We start from the raw sequence: 6475 nt of genomic DNA on the forward strand, positions 1-6475 counted from the left end.
TTATACATATTCTTTTATTTAGAAATCATCAAGCAAATTATGTATCAATGAGATTTTAAATTTTGCATTAATGAGATTTTAAATTTTGAACTAATGAAAAAATATATATTAGTATAAAATCAATAAAATATTTGAATTATAAATCAACAATAGTTTTTTAATAAAAAAATATATTAAGACTCATTTAAGTTTAATAGTTTATTTATAAAATTAAATTCTTTCAGTTTTAAATATATTTCATTTAAATAAATTATTTGAATTTAAGATAATAAAATTATTTTTAAAAAATTGAAATTAAAATAATATATATTTAAAAGTACTTTTAATTAAGTTATATTTCCTAATGTAATGTTAAATATCTTTATTTAAATTTACATTACATTTTTTATAATTGTAAAATATGCCAATGCTCTTCCAATGCAGCAGCACTTCCTCCCTCTGTCAAATCTTGATCTCACAACTCCTCCAGTTTCTGTGCACGTCTTCTTCTGTTATAAAAACTTCCCTATCTCATCTCAAGACTTCCCTTTCCAAGGTGTTGGTGTCGTACTATGTGTTTGCAGCAAGATTGGTTACAGATAGTATTGGCCTACCGAAACTCCATTGCAATAACATGGGAGTTCTCTTGACCCAAGCTTATGCTGCAGCTCCTCTTTCTCACCTGAATTTGTACAATCCTGACGAGTCTGTCCAGGGGAAGCTTGTTCCTTTACTTTCAAAGCCCTTTCAAGGAGATGGAGTTCCTGTCTTTGCTGTTCAGGTAAAAGATCCCACACAGCACATACTTCTTTCCACTTGTCTTGTTTTTTCTGTATTAATTACAATGTTAACGAAATTTAGCATCTGCAGGTGATAAAGTTTAGCTGTGGAGGCATTATTGTTGGCTGCACATTTGACAACAGAGTTGCAGATGCATACTCTGCAAATATGTTTTTCACAAGTTGGGCTGAGCTTTCTAAGGACTCAACTGTATCTCAGATTCCAATCATCACACGCTCCATATTATGCCCTCGAGATTCTCCTTCTTACTGTCCTGAAATTGACAATATGTATGTGAGGCATACTTCACAAGAGTCCAGCCAAGAAAATCCTCACCCACCTTCTGTAGCAAGTAGAATTTACTATCTAGATGTGAAGAATATCATGGAACTCCAATTCGATGCAAAGAAAAGATGGTAAAAGTTACAACAAATTAGAGGTATTCAGTGCTTACTTACGGAAGCTACTGATAAGCACCCAAAAGGTGAAGGACACTATGAATTGTAAAATAGGAGTAGTTGTAGATGGCCGCCCACGGTTAAGGGAGGTCGGCATTTCTACTAATTACTTTGGCAACGTTATAATCTCGCCCTTTGCTGAGTCTAATGCTGGTTCTATTAAAAGCAAACCGCTTTGTTGGAGTGCAGGGTTACTTCATGATGCCATACAGAGTGCATTTTCAAAGCTTAATTGACCTGGTGGAGACTGCAAAGCCAACGCCTGTTTTAGCTAGGATTTACTGTAGAGCAGATGACATGCAGCCATCTGGACCTGCAGTTCTGATATCTTCTGGACTACGGTTTCCTTCGTATAATGTTGATTTCGGATGGGGAAAGCCTACATTTGGAAGCTACCATTTCCCTTGGGGTGGTGAATCTGGATATGTTATGCCAACACAGAGTCCTGCAGGAGATGGTAGTTGGATAGTATACATGCATCTTCCGCTGGAACAGTTGAATGCAATTGAAGCCGATTCCAATTGCTATCTACTTCCAATCACACAAGATTTCATACATTTGGCTTAGGATTATTTTAGAAATCCAAGTGGTTATATGTTTCAGGTATTGTACCAAATGAAATTATTCTACAAGTATTGGAGATAATTTTATTCCCAATATTCACTTTCTTATTTTATAATGAATTTTTATAATCTACCAAACGAATTTGAAGAATTGAATTGGTTAAAAGTGTTGACATTGAAATTCAAGAATTCAAATTTATATAGGTCTCAAACTCATGGAAGAGCCGCAGAAATTATGGTTTTAGTTGAAAGCCTACTCTTTGTGGCATTCATTGATACAACTAATTTTTACTGCTAGGTGTTAATGCAAGGGGACGTGTTTGTGGTGTGAAATGTTTTGTTTGGAGCTCATAGCTTGCTATATTTGTCTGAGGCAGAAAAGCAGAGCAGAAAAATGCTTCTGCGAATCGCTATAGCAATAAAAACTTTTTATTCAACTTTCATTTTAAAAATGGTTACGATTTGGCTCTATTTATAGAGAACCTTAAAAGGAATTATAGAACTTATATGCGAGTCCATGCAATCTATAAAATGTACATATAGTTTTAATGTGGATTATTTTGTGAATTTCACCATGTACCTCCATTTTCTTATTGCTTTTCTCCTCAGTAGTAAAGTTTAGTAACTTCTCTCACTAAACAATGAACTGTAGTTATTTAGGCCCATTATATAGAGTACATTATAAAGAAAAACTAAAAGAATTAATCTTGATTGATAATTAAAGAAGATAGTAAAAACTACAATAAAAAATCCTAAACAATGACATGCAAAGAGATTGCATGAAAATTAGAGTATTGCATAATATGCAAACTAATTAACAAATACTTAAAACTGATGTCTACGAGGCTAATTGCAATATGCAGTTTTATTAAGCATGAAATAAATAAATCTAAATTAATACATTGTGAATGCATTTAAATGCATCACTGTTGCATGTGCATGCAATGGAACAATGCACATGAGCAATGAAGTGCATGCAAATCTCCCCTACATGAACAATGAGAATGAGACCGAGTTGAGTTCTCAAGGTAGTAAAGTTGGATGTAGTGAAAGCTTTGGTGATGATATTTGCAACTTGCTTAGAATCTGGGTAAAACTATAACTCCACTATACCATTATGAATCAAATCTCGAATGAAGTGATGGCGAATTTCAATGTGCTTCAATCTAGCATGAAACACAGGTTCTTGGTCACTGGAATGACACCACTATTATCACAAAAAATAGTTGTAAGATGTTCTTGAACCAAATGCAAATCTTCCAGAATCTTTCAAATTCATATCACTTAATAACTGGTTGCTACTGCTACTGCAATATACTCTGCTTCTACTAAAGAGAGTGTCGTGGTTGCCTGCTTCTTACTACTCCATGAAACAACTCCAGAGCCAAGTGAACAAACATAACTAGAGGTTGATTTTCAATCATCCATTGAACCAACCCAATCAGAATCTGTGTGACCAACTAGCTCAAACTTATCATTGGGAGAATAGCGAATCCCAAAATTGTGTGTACCACTCACATATCTTAAGATTCTTTTTGTAGGTCACTAATGAGACTCATGTGGATGTTTCATAAACTGAGAGATAAGGCTCATGGCATAAATAATATCAAGCCTCATTGTAGTAAGGTACATTAGGCTCCCAACAAAACTTCTGTATAATGTGGGATCAACATGGGGACTTGGATCATCCTTGGTTAACTTTTCACTAGGGCTAGAGAGGTAGCAATTGTCATTTATGACATCATTCTAAACACCTTCAATAAATCAAAAACATAATTGGGTTGAGAAATGGATATACCATTAGGTTGTTGTTTCACCTCTACCCTAAGAAAATAATGCATAAGTCCCAAATTTGACATCTCAAATACTTGTTTCATTTCTTCATTGAATTTCTCCATGACAGATGGGTTATTACCTATAAAAATGAGATCATCAACGTAAAGGAAAACAATTATAATGCAATTACCAACATGTTGGATATAAAGGGTTGGCTCTGAAGGACTTTGAATGAATTCTTTCTTCAAGAAATAACTATCAATTCATGCATACCATGCACGTGATGCTTGCTTCAACCCATAGAGTGTTTTTTTTTATCTTGTAAACCAAGTGTTCTTTTTCTAAAATTTCATAGTCAATAGCATGATCCACATAAACCTCTTTAAAAATATAACCATGTTTAGAAAAGCTGATTTTACATCCATCTAATAGACTAACCACTTGTTTTGAACTATATCAAACCTGACAACTGGAGAAAAAGTCTCTGAATAATCTATTCCAAGTCTTTGTGTGAATCCTTAGTCAGTTAGTCTAGCTTTGTATCTTTTCACAGAACCATCACCATGACATTTCACCTTGTAAATCAATTTGAAACTAATCACCTATTTGTCTTTTGGAAGTGGAACTAATTCCCATGTATCATTTTTCTCAATAGCATGCATCTCTTCATTCATAGCACCAATCCACATTGGTTCCATGACAACTTCTTCATACATAGAAGGTTCAACTTGAATGGAGCTTAACAATGACAAGTTAGCAAACAGATCCATAGTAAAACTCCTTTGATATATTTCATTTAAACTATATACCTTTTGTGAGGAACTTGGACTGGAATGTGAGAAGAGGAACTTGGTGGACTTGGGCTTTAGCTTCCACTTGAGCTTGTTGGGAGAGGAGGGGCTTGAACATCTTCATTACCCATGATAAATGGTATAGATTGTTTGTAGTGCCTGCCCCTAAGTCGCATTTTTGTTGTCATTGTTAAGCTCTTTTGGGGCTAGTTTCATGTTGATGGTTAGCAACATTGTTTTGAGACTATTAGATATTGTGCTATGGATTTAGTTTATTATGTGATGAGATCACTTAGATTTTACATTTCATATATGCATGATGATTATTTTCAGTGTTTGCAGTTATTAATGATGATTAGTAAGATGACTTATTATCATATGTGTTTTCTTATGGATACTTACCCCATACTTGCATGTGTATGGTGTGTGTGTGTGTGTTCTTATGTATGGCGTGTTTGATGTGGTTAAGGAAGGGAGTCATAGTCACCTGCTAGTCAAGATCTACACGATGCACCACTTCTTGCCATTGCCTGTTAGTATATATTGTGCTTGTACATGCATAATTTTTATGCAGGTTGCAGATACCGGGTATCGACTTTCCTGAATTGCCAGGATGAGCATACCTTATAACATTATCTCAATGATAAGAGAGGGGAGATAATTCTTAAGTCCAAATCCCAACCCTTTAAGCCATTTGTTCTAATTGGAATTTAGGACAAGTATCTGAGTTGAATACCCTCCGAATACGTCAGATGATGTAATTTATGATATTAACCCTTGGTTTGATTTTGTATGTATTTTGGCTATGATGGATTTTCATATTTTTACCTTGTGAGTCCTTAGATTATTTTCTATTAATTAAGCCTAATTAAAAGATTTAATTAATGGTTTAATTAAATGAAAAATTAATATGATATTTTATTTAATTAATTGAAAAATTAATTAAATAAAATAATTAAATTTGAAAATAAAAGTTAAAAATTTAAATTTGGAATGTGACAATATTTATTTTAATAATAATATATATAGTGTTCATTTTCAAATAAATGACTAAATAATATTATTATTAAGCTAATAAATATTTTAGCAAATTAAGTTTTGGAAAATGAAATTTAAAAGTGAAAAATATATTTAAAATTATTAAAAGATTCTAAATCTCATGTGATTAAAATATAAATATATTAAGATTGAAAAGTGGAATTATTAAAGTTAGTACATGAGATTTAATAAATAAATTAATTAAAATTGGAAAGAGTAAAGTAAATATTATATTAATTAATGTACATTATTTTAATATTTGCTCACATAGGAGTTTGCAAATTTTCGAGAGTTGTCATGTAGACAACACAGGAGTTTGCACTCTAAGAATGCATAAGTTGTCTACACTTAGGAGTTAGCATTTTATTTGAGCACATGGTGTCTACAACCTTAAGACTCATCTAGAAGGTTGGAGAAGACCCATGCTTGGTTGTCATGCTTATCTTCTAGTTGTTTCTAGAGACACTCTAGATGCATCTTAGAGGCCTCTAACTAGAGGCTCTCCTAGTGTGTTTGGACAAGCTGAATGGAAGCTACAAGCTTCAAGCAAAAATGGAAGCTTCAAGCTTCAAAGCTTACATGCATTGAGAAGCTCATAAGCTTATACATGCTCATATGTTTTGTACATGCTCATATGTCTCTATATGCTCATATGTTTCTACATGCTTCTATGCATCTTCTAGCACTTCTAGTCACTTGGAAGATTCGGTTGGCTTGGATCTTGGAGAAATTACGAATGTTGGAGAAGGAAGGGATTCTCTATGGACTTCTGAGACATGAAAAATTAGCATCAGTGTCCAGGTGCACTCCTGATAATCACATAATTTAATTGTACTCTTTCTCTTCCTGTCTTCATCGTGTCTGCTACATGTGTCTGAATATTCTCTGTGATTGGATCTGCAATTTTGAAATTGGAATCTAGATATGCTATTTGGTTGAGAAGAAAACAATAGAAAACCCTAGATCCATTTAAGGAGAAATAATTAGATATGAATCGAGTTTGAGTTCGAATTTATATTAAATTAGAAAGACAAGATTTGAAATTAAAATAAAAATTTTATGGTGAAAATTCGAATAATTAGAGGTAATC

The 6475-nt window shown here is 33.1% G+C and overlaps 1 pseudogene; it reads left to right on the forward strand.

Moving 5' to 3' along the window:
* Positions 1 to 399: 399 nt before the first annotated feature.
* LOC149546534 (coniferyl alcohol acyltransferase pseudogene) lies at positions 400 to 2035 on the forward strand (annotated as a pseudogene).
* Positions 2036 to 6475: the final 4440 nt, after the last annotated feature.

The sequence above is a fragment of the Cupressus sempervirens genome, chromosome 7, assembly GCF_028749045.1.
Source record: "Cupressus sempervirens isolate cs-2001-9-10 chromosome 7, ASM2874904v1, whole genome shotgun sequence".
In the NCBI taxonomy this organism is placed as follows: Eukaryota; Viridiplantae; Streptophyta; class Pinopsida; order Cupressales; family Cupressaceae; genus Cupressus; species Cupressus sempervirens.